The 23,803-nt window shown below is 35.9% G+C and overlaps 1 protein-coding gene across 1 annotated transcript in view; it reads left to right on the top strand.

Moving 5' to 3' along the window:
- The window catches only part of PWWP3B (PWWP domain containing 3B), a 66,261-nt gene extending 50,071 nt beyond the window's left edge, over nt 1-16,190 (top strand). The window contains exons 8-9 of the transcript XR_004318308.1: nt 10,218-10,293; nt 16,161-16,190. The gene's annotated coding sequence lies outside the window, so the exon portion shown is untranslated. The remainder of the gene's footprint in view (nt 1-10,217; nt 10,294-16,160) is intronic.
- The last annotated feature ends 7,613 nt before the right edge of the window (nt 16,191-23,803 follow it).

The following is a 23,803-nucleotide window of genomic DNA, read 5'->3' as shown; positions in this document are numbered from 1 at the left end:
TTCCAGAAAAAGGAAGTAACGTTGCCTTTTAAACCCCATAACCAATGTCTGAGTCATTTACAGTTACAGGGGCTTTAGGAAATCTCGAGTCTTCGAGGTTACAGGGAAAGGAAGGAATTAAATATAATGCTTAAAGAAAATTGGCCTATTGAAACATGGACTAATTGTGAGTTTTATGTAGAAAACTGTTAAATTGAGAGGATTCTCTGTGGTGTTAAAAAATACTCCCTGCAAATAAAACTAAGAAGAGGAGACTAGGAAACAGAAAGGTTATACTGAAAGTAACAGAGCTAGTGAGAGGCAGAGCCGGAACTCAAGTCTGCAGATGTCTTTCTGGGTAGCTTGCTGATTAGGAAGCACGGCTGTGAATGGCCCCAGTATGAGAGTTGCCAAATCAAATACAGAACACTCCATTTCAATTTCATATAAAGAATATTTTTTAGTGTAAGCATGAGCCATGAAATATTTTTGTGTACCTGAAATTCAGATTTAATTGGGCTTTCTGTACTTTTATTTGCTAAATCTGACTATCCTACCAATATTTATCTTCTATGTTTAACTACAAAGGCTGTGTGTCTTGGTTTCTTTTTCCATTTTCTCCTCACACACACAAAAATGTCCTGAAAATCTTCATTCAGTTTATACACAGGTATATTTCTGGACTTGTCTGGGACATACCCTATGAGTCCTAGAAGGTTTGAGATGGTTCTTCTTGCTTTTGAGTCCCTTGACTGAACACAGAGGGGTCCCTTCTATGCTATGCTTGCTAATAGGAAGCAAAGCTGCAGTCAGCTCAGTCTCTCTAACCTGAATAAGCGTGTATTAAAGAAACTGTGTACGTGCTTACCTATTCTGTTGATCAGTTTGTGTGGGCATCATCAGATGTACCTACATTTCATTTTTAAAATTAATCTTAACATAGCATATATGTAAAACACTTACATATGAGCATATTACCCACAATATTCTATAGGTTTCCTCTTGGCCTAGGGACCAGCATAATCTCGAAAGTAGCAACCTCGTATTCATCCTTTGCCCTGTGTTCCTGAGCAATATGGAGCAGTTTATCTATTCTCATTCAAGTTGTTTTTCATGGTCCTTGGTACGATGAGTAATTTTTTAACAAATTCTGGATATTTTGACTATTCTTTTGGGAGATTCTTGATGTTATGTAAATATTCCATTTCAACAGGCAGTCAGCAAGTTTCCCTTTTCTGGAATCGTTTTCTTCAGACTACCATGTCCATAAGCATTTCTCAAAAAATTTACCAGTGTCCTTAGTCCAGGCAACTCCTCAGTGGCTGGTTTCCCTAATACTATATCTGGAAGGTTAGTAGTCACTAAATTTTCTCCTTCCCAGTTTGTTACAAAAGTATCAAAAATCCTTGGACATGGCCTCAATACATTCCCAGTGACTGTTGGAATCAAGTATCTCCATTATCAACAAAGATCTTGGTAGAGGGAAAAATCTCATTTTCACATGTTACTCAGGTTCTGCTTTCTCATTAGGGTCATCTCAAAGTCCAGATTCTAACATTTTCTTTTCTACCTCATTCACTCATTCATTCATTTAGTTTTAGTTAGTGTCATGAGTAATAAGTGGACCACTGACCTGTGGTACAAGGCTATGTATGATTTAGATGATAAATTTAAGGTACAATAGAAAGGATGTGATAATCTTGGGAATCAGGACATCTGGAGCTATTGAATGTTTGCACTGGGTGTGGGGCTATATGGATTTTGAAATCCCTTTCAGCACGAGCATCTGGTATTTCATATTCTAAGGTGATCCTAAACAGACATTGAACTCAGTATTCGTGTGTCTGACAGGAAACCCAGAATGATCAACTATCCTTTTCTTCCAGTTTAACTCATTGTTTTAAAATCCTTTTATTTTACACTAATGGTAAATTTTGGGAGAATTGCTGAAATAATTTCTCCTAACATTTTATTCACTTATTCATGTACTGCATTGATTCTGAGGATGAATTTATATTCCAATTTCCTTGGAAAGCTAATGTAAAACTGATTGTTGAGCTGATATTCTGGTTTCCATGACAACTGGAATATGCTATCTAATGGTCAGAGGTAGAAACGGTTAGCAAGGATATTCACGGGGAAGAAGAATGGCATACATGCATGTATAACAGGCCGATTGTGGAGTCTACCATCACTATGACTGTGATTATGTGTCTTTTTATGTGTGCGTGTTTGAGGAAGTGAGTTATTTTATTGGAGAACATGGGTCTGATCCCCCCTGTAATTTGGGAGAGACTGTCAGGTCCTCATGAAGAGAGTGGTAAATAACTGAGTCACCAGTTGTTTATTCAATTTCCTTGTCTCTATGCTCTAAAATAGCCTGACACCTGCGTGGAGAGAGCCTACTTAGTCCCTCTTTGATTCTTTAAAATGGATTCTGTTTTTGAATGTAAAATAAAATGTTGATGATCCTAAACAGGGTTAAATTAATTTTATGACTTCACAGTGTATATAATATTTTAAAATTTTAACATTATGTATTAAAATTTCCCCTGAAAACATGGGTAAAACTTATCAGGAAAAAAATTTTAGTAATTATCTAAATTTTCATTAAATTGTCCTGTATATTCAATACCAAAATAATTATCAAAAGTTCCTTTTAATTACACAAGGCAATTATAAAATTTATCTAGTGTCAGTAAAGTGCCAGAATAAAATATTTTTGTTACATGGGACCATTACAAACTACTCTTTTAGTGTAAAAGTTTCCTTATATGTGGAATCTAAAAAAAAAAATTGACACAAATGAACTTATCTACAAAACAGAAACAGACTCATGGACATAGAGAACAAATTTATGGTTACCAGGGGGCGAAGGGGATGGGAAGGGATAAATTAGGAGTTTAGGATTTGTAGGTACTAACTACTATATATAAAATAGATAACCATCAATAGCACAGGGAACTATATTCAGCATAGTGACTCAGTTATATATACAGGTATATATTCTTTTTCATATTTTTTATATGTTTATTACAAGATATTGAATATATTACATTATCACAGACATAGAAAACAAACCAAAAGGATAAGGAGGGGAGGGATAAATTGGAGTTTGGGATTAGCAGATACAAACTACTATATATAAAATAGATAAACAGCAAGATCCTACTATATAGCACAGGGAAATATATTCAATATCTTCTAATAAGCCTATAACAAAAAACTATGAAAAAGAATATAATCAGTTGCATTTCTTTACACTAACAATGAATTAGCAGGAAAAGAAAGTAAAGAAACAATCCCTTTTAAAAATCACATCCAAAACAATAGAATACTTAGGAATAAATCTGACCAAGGAGGTAAAAGACTTATACATAGAGAACTACAAAATATTGATTAAGGAAATTAAAGGTGACTTAAAGAAATGGAAAGATATCCAATGTTCTTGGATTGGAAGAATCAATATCATTAAAATGGCCATACTGCCCAAGGCAATCTACAGATTTAATGCAATCCCTATCAAATTACCCAGGACATTTTTTACAGAACTAGAACGAACAATCCTAAAATTTATATGGAATCACAAGAGACGCAGAACTGCCAAAGCATTATTGAAGAAAAAGATAAGGGACAATAGAAGTAAGAGCAAAAATAAACAAATGGGACCTAATTAAACTTATAAGCTTTTGCATAGCAAAGGAAACCGTAAGCAAAACAAGACAATCTACGGAATGGGAGAAAATATTTACAAATGATGCAACTGATTTTTGTATGTTAATCTTGTATCTTGCTACCTTGCCAAATTCTTTTATCAGCTCTAGTAGTTTTTGTGTGAAGCTTTCAAGGTTTTCTATATATAGTATCATGTCACCTGCATATAGTGACAGTTTTACCTCTTCTCTTCCAATTTGGATCCCTTTTATTTATTTTTCTTGCCTGATCGTTGTGGCTGCCATTTTTTTTTCACAGTTTATTTTAAGCTGATAACAACTTAACTTCAATCACATACAAAAACTCTACATTTTAACCACACACACACACATACACATGCTTTATGTTAGTGTCATTACAGTTTACATCTATTTATATTGCATATTTTTAACATGTTTTAAAATTATAGTTACTTCAATACTTTTGTCCTCTACCTTTAATACTATAATTAAAAGTGCTTTTTTCCCCAACACCATTACAGTAATTCAGTATTCTCTATTTGTCTATATATTTAACTTTCCTGATGAGTTTCATACTTTCTTTTGCTATTGTGTTCCTGTTTAGGGTCCTTTTACTTCAACTTGAGAAATTCTCTTTAACATTTCTTGTGAAGCGGGAAAGTAGTAATGGACTCTCTCAGATTTTTGTTTTTTGTTTTTTGCTTTTTTTTTTTTTTGGATAGGGAGTCTCTAACACCCCTTAATCTTTAAAGAACAGTGTTGCTAGGTGAAAAATTTTTGGTTGGCATTTTTTTCTTTCAACACTCTGAATATATCATTCCACTCCCTTATGGCTTGCAAGTTTTCCCTTCAAATATTCACTCAGTCTTGTGAGGCTTCCCTTCTCTTGCTGCTTTCAGAATTCTCTCTTTGACTTTTGATAATTGACTGTAATGTTTCTCATTGTGGATCTCTTTGGTTACATCTTATTTGGGATCCATTGGGCTTCTTGGTTATGTATGTCCACTTCTTTCTCCAAATTCAGGAATTTTTCAGCTATTATTTGTGAATAATCTTTCTGGTCCTATCTGTCTCTTCTCCATCTGGAATTCCCACTATGCATAATTTGTGTGATAGAATCCCATAAAGTTTCCCATTCTTTTCATTTTTTATTTTTTGTTCCTCTGACTAAATTATTTTCAATTGATTATTTTTGTATTTGCCAATCCTTTCTTCTGCTTGCTCTAGTCTCCTGTTGACTCCTTTAGTGAATTTTCCAGTTCAATTATTGTGTTCTTCAGCTCCATGAATTCTTTTTGCTAACTTTTAACATTGTCCATCTTTTATTGAAATTCTCACTTTGTTCGTGCATTGTTCTCTTGATCTTGGTGAGCAATGTTATGACATGTAATTTGAATTCTCTGTCAATTTCTGTTAAGTCATGTATCTTGATTTCATTAAATTTAGATTCTGGAGATTCATCGTGTTCCTTTAGTTTGGAACATCTTTGCCTGATTCTTCATTTTCCTTGACTCCCTGTGTTGATGTCTGTACCTTAGACAAAGTAGACATCTCGCCCAGTCAGTCTTCATGACCTGGCCTCACACAGGAGAAGACCCCTACTCATCACCTAGGCTAGAGATTTGGAGGCTCTCCAGCAACTCTTTCCCTCCTCAAGGAGAGGCAAGCTGCTGTATTTGTGTCTGCTCACTTGATGTTGAGCAGAGGAGGATTTATGGTCTCTACAAGTCCCCCAGGTGGCTGGACTGTTCTAGACATATCAGAGCTCCAAGACTGGAAAGACAAAAGCCAGTCTTCTGGGGAACCTCTGAGGAAAAGTTAGGGTACCTGACCAAACTCTTCTCTCCCCTTGGAGAAGCTCAGAGCTAGGAGGTTTCTTCCTGATCAAATGGCCCTGTGCCTGAGGCAGAGAATGAGATGAGAAGGTGTCCTGAGTCTTCCTGCTGGCTTCATTGAGTCTAGTTTCATATTCGCCCAGGGTGCAGGAACATTTCATTTAATTTCTGGATTTATCACAAAGGAAATTTGCCCATTAATTGTTGCTGAATTGATATGTTTTTGAGGAGGAAGAGGGTCCAAGACTTCCTATACTACCACCTTGCTGATGTAACTCTTAGATATTTTATTTCTTGATGATCATTAAAAAACTATGAATTAGTCGGTCATAGATTGGGTGAGATAAATATCTGTTATTTATATTAATTTGATTTTGTATTTAAATATTAAACCAGGTTCTAGAAGATCTGGGTCAGTACAAATATTCGAATATTTGTAAAAGCCGAAAATTTCTGAGATTTTGAGGGATACATTAATGGGCTAGGTATTGTTCAATGTATGTACTAATGACCAAAGGGAGAAAGGAAGAAAGAAGGAAGGAAGGAAGGAAAGAGAGAGAGAGAGAGAAAGAAAGAAAGAAGGAAAGAAGGAAAGAAAGGAAGAAAAGGAAGAGAGAGAGAGAGAAATAAGAGAATGAGATCTCTATGGGTAAAGAAAATGAAATGAAATTACTGGAAGTTTATATATAAACTTGGTAGTAAAGGATATAATAAGAAGGGACCTCTGAGTGCTGTGCCAGTTCATTTAGACCTTTTTTATGAAAGAGATTTTCTTATTATTTGTTTATATATAAGCATGCATCATTTTTATCAGGAAAAAAATGATATTTATATTTTGAGGGTATGTAGGAAATACACTATGAACATAATTCACACTTTCTAAGTGATATACTAATATGAACTATAAAGTATGTTGAAATCTGGTGTAGAACCAGAAAAATAGACTTTTTAGTTTTAGAAATATAAAGACAAAAAGAAAAAGAGAGACTCAAATATTGACAATAATATTTTTACCACTTTTAAAAAAGATTTTTAATAAGGATTTCTGTGGTGATGAATACTAGGGAGAGATACCTGCCTACTTTGGTGGTTGGTTAATCTGAGTTCTGATTTGCATGTTCCACATCCCTCCTGTGTGACCTTGGGAAACAAACCCTCCTCCAAGCCCCCTGGTACCTGTTTCTTCAAACTTTGGATAATCTGATTTTGCCATTATTTTTTGTTTGTTTTACCAGTCCGATGAGGTGAAAATATTGGGATGCTTTTGCATTTGAAATTCTTTGTTTTTGAAGAAGGTAACTTTTACTATTCACTGGCTATTGTCTTTTTAAATTTCATTTTTTTATATAAGTGTAGTTGATTTACTGTGTTAGTTTCAGATGTACAGCAAAGCGATTTGGTTATATATATATATAGACACATTTTTTTCAGATTCTCTTCCATTATATGTTATTACAAGAAATTGAATATAGTTCCCTGTGCTATACAGTAGGTCCTTCTTGTTTATCTATTTTATATATAGTAATGTATTTATATGTTAATCTCGAACTCCTTATTTAACGCTTCCCCACTCTTTCCCTTTCGGTAACCATACTTTGTTTCCTATGTCTATTGTCTTTTTTTTTTTTAATGTTTCCTTACTGTGAACTTGAGGGTGTGTAATAAATCTCATTTTCCTTCCCCATGCAGCATGCTGAGAAAGTTTAGAAAAATATCTAAATATTTATCAGCTGGCAATTTAAATGCCAACAATTGGAGCCCAGCATTTCTAGACTGAAGTCTTATATTCCCATGAACTGTGGTCCCCTCCATACTACCAGAAATAACCTTGGACTTTTTTTTTTAACACTTTTATTCATCCTTGATATTCCACATAAAATACAGTGCATGTTTGTGACCTCTAATCAATCCTTGCATTGAAGAGATGTTGATATTTTGTCTCTTTGTTAGAAAGGGAGACTTGGAAACAGAGCAGCTAAGAAAAATGCTTATAGCCATGCATGGCTTGAGTAGCAGAACCACACTCAAACCTCAAGTAACTTACTGAATGATTCTCTGGTGGGAAAGCTAGCCATGGACCCACCCTACTATTTTACATCCATGAAAAAAATATAAGAGCTGTAATGTGGGTCATGATATCTGTCTTGGTTTTTTCCTCATAGAGAAACTATTGAAAACTTTCCTTCACTTACACACATGCAATGACTGTCCCACCTGGCCTGATTTCTGTGTATCCCAGGAAGAATGTGGTGGCTTCTTGAATAAGAGAGCCCAGGACTAATGACAAAGGGGATTTTCTCTGTTTTTAATTCTGAGATTCACTGTAACAGTTGTGTCTCTCTTAAGCTGAATAGCTATGTGTGACAGAAACTATATATATATTTGTGAACCTTGATAAATCAGTGAGTTCCTTGTCAACCCTCATTCAGTTTCTTTTCAAAATTCTTAATCTATCATATCTGTAAGAGTCATACAACTGAACATCCTTATCCATTGGCAGTGTGTAAATTCCAGCATTTCCTAAGGGAAGTAAATTCCTAAATGTCACTGGTTGAAATTCATTTCTCAGTGTTTGTCAAACAGAGAGCAGTCTGTGGGAGTTCAACCTCTTGTCAGAACTCTTTTCCTTCTTGCCATTATCTTCATATATATTTTCCATATATTGACTGCCTGTTTTGGCCTAGACAGTAAATCCATGTGAGGCTTGCCTGCCTCTGTACCTGAAGGGTTTGATATCTCTACTTTCTCCTATCATGATATTTATACAAAGTATCCTGAGAGCTTGTGGGCATTCCACCCACACCAACCAACTTACCCTCGTGACAGCCCGTTATAACAAAAGAATCTCAGATGATAACTTCTGTATTCAAAAAAACAAACAAACAAACAAACAAAAAAACTTTCCTGTATATTGCTTTAGCCCAGTGTTCTGCACAGAGTCATCACAATGTCAGGTTCTGACATCTTCTCTTCTACTTCATTTACTCAGTCATAGCAATGTGAGTCACATGTTTAGACTTTGTCATCTGGTATGATGCTGATGCTCTAATGATAAATTTAATGAGTCACAGAAAGTATATATCCATCTTGTGATTCAAGTGCCAAGGGAATTTCTTGGCAACTGGGGTTGCAGTGACTTATGCCTGAAGGTTGAGGTAATAGATCAGTGTGAGGAACTGACTGAATATTCTGTGCACCACAGTCTGCTATCAGGAATTCCTGTGACACAACTTTAGTAGAATTGAGTGTGTGTTTCTGTTGGTCAATGGTGGCAGTCAGAGCCTCCTTGACGTGGAAGTCTGTCCTGAGGCACTAAGTTAAGGGCATCTGAGATGTTTCCAATGCCTCTTCCCTGTTCCTGAGGTCAGGGCTCAACTATGGCAATTGAGTATTGGAGACAACTTTAAAGGTCTGCAGATTTTGGCATCCCTTCAGGACCAAGCATGTGGTATTGTTGGTTCCAAGTTAATCCTGACAGTGAGTCTATGAGAAATCTGAGCCTATAAACAAGCCAAAAATTTCTTTGTTACCATTGTTTGGAAAGTTTGGCTCATGAAATACCTACTATTTAAAGGCTGCTAGTATATTCCTTAATATGTTTTTGTTCATTGGTTAGTCGGAGTGGCATAGGTTAGAGTGGCTGACCTCACAACTATGAATCTGACCCTGAGAGTGATTGTATATATCCTCGTTTCCATACAATGCCACACTAATGCAAGAAATATGTAACATTTTGGTTTTGTGGCAACTGACCATGCTATCAGTTTCCGATAGATTGATCATATAGAATTACGGGCAGAAAAGGGGGAAAATCGGCATCATTTACAGGCCTATACAAAGTCTATCATCATAGGGTGTTTGTATGTGTCTGTGTCTGTGGGTTGAGGTATATGCTGGGGGTTGATGGTGCTAGATCCCTCCTGTTTTCTGGGAGACACTGGCAGCTCATGTTAAGAGGATCCTGAAGGGGCTGAGTCCCCAGCCAGTTTTCCCTTCCTTGATTCTGTCAACGAAGATGGTAGCACTGTGTGCTAGGTGGGCCAATTTGACATCTAATTTAATAAAACAAAGGCCTCTGTATTTTTCTAAGCAAGCATCCTTGTTTAAGAACGCTTTTTTTTCTAGTACTTTAAAGATGTGTCATATGTCATGATAATAGCTACATAGAGTAATAATCTTTTCACAATTTAAGAAGCACACGTAAAACGTGAAGTTATAAAACAGGAGTTGGCAAATTTTTCAGTGAAATAACGGATATTAGATACCCTATACTTTGGGGGCCATACAAGTCTCTATCCCAATTACTCAACTCTGCCATTGTAACAGCAAATCAGCCATAGACATCAAGATAAAAAATGAGGGCAACTGTGTTCCAATAAAATTGATTTTTAAAAAAGGCAGCAGGCCAGATAGTTTGGGACCGCTGGTATAAAGGATTAGATTTTAAATGTTTGGAAAAATCTAGTGTTGTCTCTCTGGGCTCCAATTCATCATCATCTTGCTTACAGCCACTCACATAGTTGAGTATCATTTTGGAAACCAGTTCTCTAAAGCAATATTTATCTGTTGTTTTTTTCACCAGCAATTTCAATCTCAATGTGACTGCCCTTTACCTGTAGCATAAAGCACAAGTCCCTGAACAAAGACAGTTTCATGTCAGCTTAAGTGCCTGTGAGGAGATATTGTTGATGATGCAGTTAGTAATTCATTCTATTAATTATGTTTTCAGAGAGAAGCATAGTCTTTTCGGTACTTATTGCTGACTTCCTTGTATGAAATGCACTTTAAGAGGAAGCAGATGGCAGGTAAGGGAAATCTGAATCTCTCAGTCAACACGCATTAGAGTGTGTACAGGTGCTGTGGCCAGGACTCTGATAACTGTTTTTCCTTTACCAATCATTTGGGTCTGATCATTCAGAATGCCACAGGGAGACAGGAAATCAAGAGGAAAGAGAAGCAGGTTACATTTCCTTTCTGATTCTTCTTGCTCTCTGTCAGTGTCATCCCAACAAAGGCCTTCAGCCAGCAGGGCTATGTAGTTCCTGTAGGGGCAAGAAGGACCAGTTTGTAAATTTTCTTCTAATTTCAGGGACATTGGATGTTGCACCCCCTCAGAAAATATGCTCAATGTCATTAATCATTAGAGGAATTCAATTTAAAGCCTCAGTGCCACACTACTTCACACCTATTAGGATGGCTATTATCCAAACAACAACAACAACAACAAACAAACAAAACAACAAAACAAAACAGAAAGTATCAAACCTCGGCAAGAATGTGGAGAAATTAGAAGCCTTGTACATTGCTGGTGGGAAGGTAGTCTGGGGCAGCCATTATGGAAATCATTATGGTGGACCATCACAAATTTTTTAAATAGAATTATGTATAAAATTAAAATTTAAATATTTTACTTTTATAAAGTTAAATGTAATTTTATAAATGAAAAATAGAATTATGATCTACCAATTCTACCCCTAGCTATACACCCAAAAGAATTGAAGTTGGAGACTCAAACAGATATTTGTACACCATGTTCACAGCAGCATTATTCATAATAGCCAAAATGTGGAAGTAAGCCATGTTGATTTTGAGATGAATAAACAGAATGTGTTATAGTCATACAATGGAAAATTATCCAGCCTTCAAAAAGAAGGAGAATCTGACACATGCTACAACAATACTGAATCTTGTAGACATTATGCTAAGTGAAAAAAACAAATCACAAAAGGACCAATAACATATGATTCCACTTATGTGAGTATTAAAAAGTACCTCAAACTCAGAGTAGTCGAATTCATAGAGATAGAAAGTAGAATGGTGTTTCTCATGCACTGAGTGGAGAATGGAATGGGGAGTTATTTGATAGGTACAGAGTTTCAATTTTGAAAGATGAAAAAAATTCTGGAAATGGATGGTGGCGATGATTGCATAACAATATGAATCTGTACACTTAGAATGGTTAGATGGAAAATTGCATAATACATATATATATTTATAGCAATTAAAAATATAAGATTACTTGAGGTACAGGCCTTCAGCGGCAACCTGCATATCTCCATTCCTATATTGTGGTTGTAAATATTTTGTTGTTTCCCAACACCAACTCTCCAACTGTTATTACAGAATGAAGTAGCTGTAGAGCAAGGAGAAAATCAATTGTGCCATAAAATTTCAACATAAAACGATTTCAAAAACATGTTTAGGAAAATGGGAACAGTCTTATCCAATATTACACGGACCATGGTAGATCTGGTTCTGCTGGCTGGATCTCTTGATTCTCACTCCAACTCCTGTCCACCAGAGCCTTTGCCCTGTTCAGTGCTTCTGAGGTACACTGCTTTTCCAGGGCTCAAATGGCATCAAATGTGGTAATCCGGGTACTGTGCATTTCTAATGTCAATCCATAAAGTACAAAGCAGGAAGGAAATCAAACCAATTGAACAAACTTAATTAACAATATTCCCCACCCCGACTCTAGAATATATGTTATTCTGAAAGAGGTGTGATAATTTAATATCAGCTATATTGTAGATGGTATATTTATTTCCTCCTTCTGCTGCATATCAAAATATTTCCATATTATGTTACTTAGGTTATGCTAATCCATTCCTATTTCAGAACTACTGCTTTCATGATAGCATCCTTTTTGGACACAAAGATTTAATAGTATCGTGTGTGTGTGTGTATGTGTATGACAGAGAGAGAGAGAGAATGTGCTCGTGTGTATGCAACCAAACTAGGGTCCCTGATGTTGATATATTTTTGTTCTAAAATAACTTTAAGGAGCTTAGAGGAACTAAAAACTATGTAGAAAGAAATACAGAGAAGACATTCACTGTTAATATTATGGTGCATGTGCTTCCAACACATTTCCTATGCATCTGTACACACATACATGCACATATTATATAAAACTATATTTCTTCATTCAACAGCACATTTGACCACCTTCTCACATAAATAAATATTTTCAACATCATTTTACCGGATATCTTTCTTTTTTAAATGTCTTCAGTGTTTCCAAAATGTATTTTTAAAAATTTTGAGCAATACAGAAGTGAATAATGTGAAAGATGAAATTGTTTTCTCAGTGTGACTTGCCACCTTCCCACTCAGATATACTGTGTTAATGGATTGCCATATATTTTTCCAGTTTTCTGTATTCATTGTAGAAATATGTATTATAATTCACTTGTATATTTTAGCTCATGCATTATTGACTTCAAAGTTTATGTTTCATAATGTAAAAATTATTCCCATGATAAATGCATATATGTGTATGTTTCTTTTCACATACTTGTGTGTATGATATGAAACATGTTATGATATTTAAATATACATATTTTGGTGATAATCTGCACAAGCATTTTTCTTGGATGGCGTACATGATCGTACAGCTTTGGAGGCCTCTGTTTTAGAGAACTCAGAGACAAATCAGCTCTCAAACTACAGGTGTCATCTGAGGACACAGGAAAAAAAAAGAGAGGGAAAAATAGTGATTCAATCAGTCCAGTTTCCCCTCAGCAGGACTTATAAACTTTTTCCATAAAATCAGAGTGATTAGCCTCCAAACAAAAACCTCCCCACACTCCAGCACACACACACACACACACACACACACACACTCCACATTCACAAGAGACAGAGAGAAAAATGAAGATATATAAATATTGATCCCCTTTTGCACACCACTATCAATGCCACAGAATGTTGAAAAATACCATACTAATTTTTTCAAATAAATTCAATTTCTCAAAGGTCCATGGGTATAAAAGTATATCTGATATTGCACTTTAGAGTTCAGCCAAACACTGTCTAAAAAGACTGAGTACACAATGAGATTATAACAATAAGGAAATACTATAATTGAAAGTTCTGAAATGTACAATATCATGGTCAATTTTAGATCATTAAGAAATAAATTCTTCAATTGAGTATTTTAATTTTTCAAACTCCCTGTTTAATTTCTGTTCTATGTATGACATTCACTCTTTAGTTAAAGGATGGAAGAATTAGCTGCAAATTAACTTTATTTCTCCAATCAACAGCCATGGTTTTTGGAGGAATTATTTTGGAAGCTCTATTTTGTTAACTCCTTTCTTAAGTGAGGGCTTTAATAACTTCTGGGGGAAAAAGATAATCTTCGGCAAGGAATTCTCTCAAAATCAGGGTAATTTTCTTAGTTAAAAAAAAAAAAAAGCCACCACACCATTACCAGGAGGAAGTAATTCATTTCTTTTCATCTTTACCCCATGGACTCCTGACTACAATTACTATTTAGCAAAGCTCTTGTAATCTTTAGGATTTATAATTTTAAAGGCTTCCCAGAAAAGTAGTTTCATAAAATATGAGTAAGAATTTCCCCTTACCATAATAAAGGCACAGTCTATAAAATTGTATTTATAAGGAAAACACATTATTGCCTATTATTGCACCTTTTCCTCTCCGGATTAATTTTAGCATATATTTTCCCATGTACTTTTTTAAAAAGTTTATAAGATATCATTGGGTTAGCAGTGAATTTTCAGAACAATTACATAAGAATTTCTGTCTTTAAAATTGTCCTTTTACGTTGTTCACCAATTCATATATTTCTTCAGAGGGGTCGTGCCTCATTTTAGGAAGGTTGTTTTTTGTCCATAGCATTTAAATGGCAACTATTGCAATCTGAGGATGCACAAAATTGCCCTCAGTTTGCTAATTAGGAATAAATTAGGTTAGACTTATTCCTCATTTTCTGAATTATATCGTATGACCGTAAATATGCATACACATATTCACGTTACCAAACTTTCAGTACTGAATCTCTGACTCCTGATTGTTCTCTAAACAAATAACCAGTCACAAAACCTATTCTTCAGGTAGATGCCTTAGAAGACCAGACCGTCTCCTACTTAGCAAAGGAAAAACATGAGCACTTCAGAAAAAGAACTTTGCAACACTCATGGTTTATCTTTAAGACATTATTTTAAGACTAGAGTGAATACCCTCCCTTTCAAAGCCCATTCCTTTACAAAACTCAGATTGTTTCTCCAGTCCAGCAGGACAACTTTCTTTCCAAGGTGCTCTTTAACTTCAGTCCCTATTACCCTGCCATACGAAAGGTATCTAGTGTGCCCTGTAAGTGTAATAATATCAAGCATAGTGTTTTGAGTTAAAAAGTGAAGAGTAGTTTCTTTTCCTAAAGGTGAGACCTTTGTAATTATTAACATTCAAGTGAGGGAACAAGATGTTTTTCAGACCCTATCAATTCCCCTGTGTTGTGCACAAGGATAAGAAATTGCTCATGTACACAAGATAAGTCATTGCATTATAGTTCATTATAACCACAATGACATAATTGGATATAGCAATGTGTTATCCATGGGACAGGCTTAAAAATTGATAGTCTAAGCCAAGAAGGATGTGTTATTTATCCATTACAAAGACTGATGCAGACCTAAATGCATTGACACAGAAGAAAAATTCCAGTTAATATAATAAGCTTAGAGATCAACGAAGTGCAAATGATACAGGTCATGTAAAACACTACACTACACGTAGAGAGCAATGCTATGTATGTTTATCTCAGGATAAAATGGGGTACAAACGAGTCTTGAATGGTAAATGGAAATCTGATAACATAGTTACGCATGAAACAAGAGAGTAACAAAAATGGAAACGAATAGTAAAGGGAAACTTGATTTTTCCCCATCATATTGTAAAATATTACACAGAGGGTGTTTTTATATGTACATATGCACTTAAGTATAACTTTATAGAGAATTTAAGGAGGTATGAAATGAGCTATCAGATATAAGTGAACAAAAAGAAAGTAACCAATGGTAGCAAAATGGTCCCATACAAAGAGAACATAAGGAAAAGATCTTTGAAAAGTTCTTAGGCTGATATTTTATATTGATCAAAGGAAATATTTCTTGTTCAAATGTATATACTGAAACACCTAAGAGGTATGTAAGGAGTCCCAGGAGAGATTCTGGGAAAGTAAGAATATTGGAAGGGACAATAGCTGAGAATTTTCCAAAATAATGAACAAAATCAAGTAGAATATTTAAGATGTGTTTGAAAAACAAACATAACCTTCACACACACACACACACACACACACACACACACACACACACACACACCCCTAGGCCAGTTATAGTAAACAGAAAACAAAGCCAAGGAGAAAAACAGAAAAGAGAAGAAACACAACCAAAAACAGTCATGATTAACAAGCAAGAGCCCTCTTTTTTCTTCTTTCTTTTCTTTCTTTTTTTTCAATCAGAGTTAACTTAGAATTGTTTTGAGGCTGAAAAAGGCATAAGGGAAACAATGAAGTAATTTGGAGATAGCAGAGGTAAGAATGGGCTAGAACTCTTAGGTCTGGAGAAAACAAGTGAAAATATAGCAGTTCTGAGAACTCATGAGTTTAGATGAGGGGTCCTTCCTCTGCTCATGCCAGAGCATCGGGATCTCAGAGGAGGCCACCCTCAAAGTTGAGACCCAGAACTCTGGAGAGAGAGAGAGAGAGAGAGAGAGAAAGAGAGAGAGAGTTAGTTCACCAGTGTGCTAGCACTGATCTTTCTGAGGGGACCTGATAAATCAAGTCCTTGAAATTTGGATGAAAAAAAAATGTATTTTAGATATTCTGCCCCTACTGAAATCATATCACCTTATTTTTGCTTAGGGCCTTTATTCAAGTGACACTGAGAGACCCAGGACCAGAGAGGAAGGTCCATTCTGCTTCTCTTTCCTGTCACCCTTTGGTAAACCTGACTGGCAGAGTCCAACAGGGAGCAGGTTGGTAATGGACTTGGCAGACTCCTGGTCTCAGTATCATGAACAGTGTACAGGATATGGAGCCAAAAGACTTTGCTATCCTTTAACCAGGACCTAAAGCATATAGCTGACAAAGAATGCAACAGCAAGTCTTTCAGATATTATGCATTTCTTCTGAAACACAATAAATACAGAGGTAATTCTAACATTAGCAACATCCATTTTCTAAAATGCAAAACCAAAAATCCAGAGCATTTGTTAAGGAACTCTTATCTTATGTTTATATAATAGACAGAGAGCCATTTACAGATTTCAGTTAGTGGTGTGATGGCAGGAAACTTGTTTATTTCCTTGACTGAGAATAAATAAAGAGAATGTTTATTGACAATATTTATTCATTTGTGTGTCAGCTGCACACAATGAGCACAATATCACAAGTGCCACCTACTGGCCAGAGTGGTAACTTTGAGCACTTATGCAGGGAATGAAGAGGAAAAAAAAATTCTACTAGCGAGGAATTCTCTTAAAATTTGAGCTCTTAATACCACTCTGCCTGGAAAACATGTCAAAGACTTGGAAATAGGCACAAGAGATTACCGGGGCCCTACAGTGGAACGTCAGGCATTGGCTAATGGGCCCTCCAGGGATTGGCTAGCTCATTCTGTAGACAGATGGCCTTTTCATTGTATTTGATTGATTAGACAACTTTACCAATCTATAAGAGACATAAACATTCATGTAGAAAACAGACAGTATTGCTGTTATTTCTTGTTCATAGCAATGTAAATGATTCCTATTCTTAGCAAAGCACATACAATTTGTCCTATAGAAAAACAAGATCGGTATCTCAAATTCTTATTTGAAAACTGTTTAATAGTTTATAGGTTCCCTTATTAATTATTGAGATAAATAATAACTTGGACAAGAGTTCATTTAACAATAGCATGAGAGTCTCAGCATCAAAGAGCAGTGTGTAAGATTTGGTGCCGAGAGAGAGAGGCATAGTACTCACTTCTTTCTAAAGCACATATCCTGACAACAAATGCAACAGTAATTCCTTTAGATGCTATGACTTCCTTTTGAAACATAATAAATACAGAAATAACTATAACACCAGCAACAGCTACTTCCTAAACCACACACGCACAAAAATCAGAAACTTTGTTAAGGAGCTTGTAACTTATGCTTAAACGGGGAGCCATTTACAGATTTTAATTAGTGGTGTGATGACAGCAAATTTATCTTTTAAAAAGAAGATCTTTCTTAATCCATGTGTCAGCTGCTCAAGGTGAGCACCATATTAACCCTGCAGTTCCACAAAGTCACATTAGAGCTTCCAATCCTACTCGTTTTAGCTCATCATATTTTGACTTCAAATTTTCTCTCCCGTAACATAGACATCATCTTTTTTTAGTAGAAGTAGATATAAAATGAGCAAAGTACATCCTTACGGTATAAGCAAATTTCTTTTTAAAACAGAAATGTAAGATCAGAAATAATTGGAGACCTCTGCTTTAAAGATCTCAGATCACAATGCCCTCACACAACAAGTGTCATCTTAGGACACAGAAGAACACAGAAAGTTGACTCATTACCTCAGGATCTCTTTAACAGGAATTTCCAGCTTCTTCAATAAAACAGGAGGCTTTATAGCACCTAATCTCCAACTAAACACCTCACCTTTCCAAAACACACATACACAAACATGCACACACAAACTATCTCACAGTGATAGTAGTCACCTACTAGGCTGCATATTTTTGCTGCTAATCCATCCAGCCTGTAAACATCATTGTTAAATGTTTCTGCCTCTAGGATAAAATGGCATATGCAAGTTGTCATAGAAACCAGAATGTCATCAAAATGTTCTTGTTGATGTTAGCTTTCTGAGGAAACCAGGAAATGCACGTACATCCTCAGAAGCTGCGTGTTGCACTTGATCTTAGTCGCTTATACCATTCCCAATCTAACGAATGAATGAATATTAGAGATAATACTTGAAGTTCTCCAGGGAACAGGCATTTAGAGAAAGGAAGCTTTTTACAGAAGGGATTATCAAGGAAGTAAAGAGGGGTTAAGAAGTATGGTTCCCCTGTTAGAGACACAGATTCATGTTCCAGTTTCTGTTACAAACCACCTTTCATCTGTAACCCAAGAGTCCAGGTGCATTTGTGCAGGTGGAAGCCAGTGGATTGTTGGTCACTTTAAAATGACCTGCCGAGCATCAAGTGTCTGGATGTCAGAGGAAGGCAAACTAGAAAATCAGGTTTTGCCAGGGCCAAAGGAAGCTATGCCTACAGTTGGACAAATGTATGTTATTAGGGCTGCAAGGAGAAAACGGTTTCCAAGAAGAACAACAGCTCCCACAAAGTATCCCGTGCCCTAGGACGGCAGGGAGATAAAGCTAATTATCTCACGTTTGGGAATCTGCTATGCCCAGGTAATGCTAAAACCACACTGGCAGTGAATAATACGCTTAGGGGTAGGTTTCTTAAAACCACGTTAAGATTTTTTTTTAATTTTAGCAAGGTTGATAAGGACTGCACAAAGTTATCAGGGTACACAAGCACACACAAGTTCTGCCATATGACGCAGCACTTTCTCCTATAATAAGCCTAGAGACAATGCCTGCGTGGCCGAGGCTGGGCAGTAATGCGCATGAAACGGGTACCCAGGGGAGGAGGTGTGCCGTTCTGGTTTCCAGGATTTCCACGTTCCTTAGTTTAAAATCCCCCCACTGTGCCCAACTATTTTTAGCCACCAAGATGATGTCACTGAAAGCTGCATCAGCAAGTGACGCAGCGACTCAGCTCTCATGCACTGGTCTGAGCCAGCTCCAGCACATCACTGGATCTGTGCCCTCTAGAGCAAAACAAAATCACCCCTGTCTACTTGGGAATCCACAAAAGAAGGGCCATGCTGAATTAGAGATACACCAGTGCACAAACTACGTAAAGGATTTCAACAGGTTCTTAGGGCACTGGAAATGGAGGTAGTTGTCAAGACCCATGATCTAGCCTAGCTAGTTTCTCCAGGAGGGTGAATAGTGGGATGTTTTCATGGTCACTCATTTTAAATCAGAGCCTTCAGAAAGACAGATGAGGGTTTGTGTCTCAACTCTGCCACTCATCAACCATGTGACTTTCCACTTGCTGCTTAACCATGTTGTTCCTTTGTCTCCATTTTGGTGAAATAAGGTAATAATGTCTCTTATCTTTAAAAGGCTGATAAAAAATAAAACCTTTTAGTTTTCAAAAATATAGTTATTTTTCAAAAAGCATATGCTTTTAATCTAAGCATGAAATGTTTAACATTGTTATTTTTAATGAATAAATAAATACATTTTAAATGTTTAGCATTATTTTCTAATTTTCAAATACTGGCAGGCATAAGCCACCTAAACAAAGCTTTTGGGGGTCTTCAGAACAAAAAGTTTGAGAACAATTGTTCTTATAGAATTCAGGAAGGTGGCCATCAATCTGCTTCATATAGTCTCGTAAGATGACTTTCAAAACATCAACTCTCTCTCACCGTTTGTTTCCAAAAAACACAACACAGTAATGGATCAGAATGCAAAATGCCAACTGCATTGCAAAGTGGTGAGATCAGGTCTACTATATCCCTCATGTTGGTGCGCAGCCTACATGAATGTTCAGAGGATCCGTTCTCCTCAGTTAATGAGAGGAAACGTGAGAGTCAGTATCCCCTATTTCAGTGGCATTTTTCATTTTTCATGTAACTTATCATTCCACATCACTACGTAGCATTCTACCTCACTTTGTATAAGCAGCATTGTTATTCCATTGCATGCATGGTTTTATGCATGCATGTTCGTATTTTGCCCCATGTTGTGTTATAAGCATCTTTTTCAAAAAAATAAATGTAATACCTCTGTGTTCTGAGGAGTCACAGGAATATAGGTAAGTGCCACCTGCTGATCAGAGCTGGTAATCTGCACAGCGAGACTAAAAGGGAAACACACCCAAGGACACTAGGGCAACTAGAGACAAGTTTCACAGGCAAGACTCTCCAGCCCGTGGAATATTCCACCATCACCTAACAACAAGGCTAGCCTGTATGTCTAAGTGTCTCCCTCTCAAAACAGTGTTTTGTTTAACACAAGGGTATATATTGTTTACATCTCTTTGTTCCCCCTCATCGTAGGAACGCTCACTGAAAATTCTAAGAATTGGTTGAGAGTTTCAGTGTAAACATGAGTGTCTATCCCCCCAGGCTTTTTTATTCTACCCATACATATATTTTTATTATTTTTTATTGAAGTACAGTTGATTTACAATATTAGTTTCAGGTGTACAACATAGCAATTCGATATTTTTATAGGTTGTACTCCACTGAAAGTTATTATAAAATATTGATTATATTCCCTTTGCTATTCATTACATCCTGGTAGCTTATTTATTTTACACCTCGTAGTTTGTACTTCTTAGTCCCCTTCCCTTATCTTGCCCTCCCCCACCCCTCTCCCCAAATGTAATCACTCGTTTGTTCTCTTTATCTGTGAGTCTGTTTCTGTTTTGTTATATTCATTTATTTGCTTTATTTTTTAGATTCCACATGTAAGTGAAAACATAGAGTATTTGATAAAGAAGCTGTGGTATATGTCTTCAATGGAATATCACTCAGCCATATAAAAGAATTTTAATTTTGCCATTGCAACAACATGGAAAAATCTGGAGGGTGTTATGTTTAGTGAAGTCAGACAGAGAAAGACAAATTCTTCATCCATACATTTTTTTAAAATAAACTCTATGAATAGCCTTTTAAAAGAATTCCATAGCATATTTTCACATCTGCATCTTGATGTGAATCACTTTGATGGTGCACATTCCACAAACCTCAGAAATAATAATTTGAGTTATGTTTTTCTACCAAAAGAGAATATATTCTTAAACAATTGATATGGAAATCTCTTCAGTAAAACCATTAAACTGCCCTGTCATCTTATTCTTTGTCTCTGTCCCAATATACCCTCTATTGCTAGATTCGTACACACCTTTAGAACAATGTGATCATTTTAGGATACAGAACATCACCCAACTAGTTTTTATCTACCCCCAATTTCTCAGAGGACCTTGGGCATACACAAGTATCCAGTACTTCAATTTATCCTTAAATAAAATAAGGATGCAAGGTGAGAATTCACAATTTAATCAACATAAAGGGCAAATATTACTACAAGGAATTCTCCACACATTAACTTCACAGTATGTTGAGGATGATCAAGCAATAATATTCCCAAATAAGTACTTTACATTTTCTAATATATTTTATGACACTGAATTTTGCCACCTTTGCTCTTTCGTTGATGATTAAATTTCTATACAAGAAATGAAGCCTCCAGTCATATAAGAAACATTCATGCCTTATCAATATATTAATTTGGAAGTTAGAGTCTGATAACCCCTTTCTTACGTGTTTGTTTTGGTGATTTATGTGGGGTAAGGGGACCTAAATAATGTCATGTTTCTTAATATAAGCATGCTTAGAAAGCATGTCAAAGATTTGGTAATGAGCATGAGGTTACTGGAGGCTCATTGAGTGGAATGCTGAGCATTGGCTAGTGTCTTTGTTATTTAAGATTTTGTCTATTAAGTCAAATGTCTGGGCTTCCTCGGGAAGTTTGGAATGGGATCATGGCAAGTTAAAGTGCCACAGAGCTCTCTTACTGAGATTCTATTGTTTTTTCTTTATTAAACATTTACCTGGTTTCTGAAAACTTTTTATCTGTTTCCAGAATTCTCAGTAAAGTAAATTTTTACTTTTTTTCCAATTGACTTGCTGCTTTTTTGGAGGTATGAGATTTTGGAGCTCTCTACTCCGCCTTTTTCATTGACAGCATGTCCTTCCATTTTTTTTTTTTTTTTTAAATTCCACCTTGAATTTTGCCTTCTTTGCTTATCCATTCCCTCAGAAAAATTCATATTCTGCTTTTGGTTTTGCAAGCCAATATCATTTTAAAGTTGCCATTTTGCCCTTCATGCATTGTGATATCAAGGTGAGAATTTCATTACTCTTGTAATTAAATTATTTATTGGGTTTGGGTTACAAAGCTGATAGTAACTTCTTCTTTTTTGGAGATAAGAATTCCAAACTTGCTAACTCTCAGGAAAGATTACTCCTTGCGTACTTCAGCAGTTCTTCAGCCCTGGGCTGCACTAGCGGGTAAATAGTGCCCATGTTCAAAGGATTATTTATTGCATTTTCTTTTGTCATAAAAAACTGATAAAAAGAGCAAGGTGTTATTGTATAGAATTGACAAAGTCACTTATTGTATAAGGAGAAATTAGAAAGTTGTGCAGCCATTTAAATAAGGGCAATTTTTAAAATATTAACAGAAAATATTAGGTATAAAAATATAGCCAATATTGTATAATTTATATAAAACTCTTATATATTTGGAAAATCATTCTACATAGTTTCCTCTTGGAACAAAAAGCCACGCGAACCCTTAGTGAAAACATACAAACAAGAATAAAACATTATTTCTAAAACTGATGAAGGGGATTTGATGTGAAAGCAAGAGGAAAGAGGATCATAGCTCATAGAGACTGATGACTTTCAAATTTACTATTCCAGTACATTACACTATTTCATAAGAAGTGTGTGCCGTTTTGCATCTAAACATAACTTTCTAAAAACATAAGGAGATATAAAAAGAAATATTAAGCCTAAATGAATGCAAACCAATACAAGTGGAGTATAATAATAGCAGATAAATTAAAAATCAAGGGAAAGCTTTGGAAAAGCATTTGTAGAGATATTTCACTAGAATCCAAATGTATATTCCACATGAAAATTTATCTGAAAGAACTGCAGAAATATTTTAACAAATCAAACGGAAAAATCTGGAAGCTCAGTCCCCCTCCTGAAAATTGCTGAAATCAAGAATCTACTGTATAACAGATTATACATAACAAAGGAAGAAATAATGAAATGTATGCTAGTTAAGATTTAAAAGTACGAATGAAAAAGAGAGAAAATGCAAAAAACTATGTAAAAGATTTAGGAGATAAAATGTGATTTCAAAGAGATATGTTACTGGATTCCTTGAAGGACAGGGAGGCAGATTAGGAAAGAAGCAATATTTGAAGAGAAAAATAACAGAGAATTTTCTCCCAAATTATGGGAGACACTCAATCAGCAGATCCAAGAAGTAGTCATAAAAAGCAAAAGCAGGATCCATTCAGAAACACGTATATCAAGCAGGTTGAGGTCGGGTTTCTGTTTAGAAACCACACGCTGCTAAGAATGTGAATTTAATAGAGGGACTTGCTTATACAGGCTGGTGATGTCTAAACAGACAAACAGGAGGACTAATGTTATACAGAGATAGATGGAATAGGAAGGAATTCCCAGTCCTGGAGCAGGGCAAACTAAGAGAATATGAGGTGTCTGAGAATCCAAAAAGGAGGAAGATGGGTCCCTATTTGTTGGGACTCCATCTTGTGAGGAAAGGGGGATGCTCAGTTAATGGTGGTTCTGAAAGGGGCTCTGAGAGGTCACCCTACAAGCCTGCGAACTCATCTCTGA

Source organism: Camelus ferus, chromosome X (genome assembly GCF_009834535.1).
Source record: "Camelus ferus isolate YT-003-E chromosome X, BCGSAC_Cfer_1.0, whole genome shotgun sequence".
Lineage (NCBI taxonomy): Eukaryota > Metazoa > Chordata > Mammalia > Artiodactyla > Camelidae > Camelus > Camelus ferus.
Note: the sequence above shows the minus strand (reverse complement) of the source record. Positions and strands in the feature narration are given on the sequence as shown.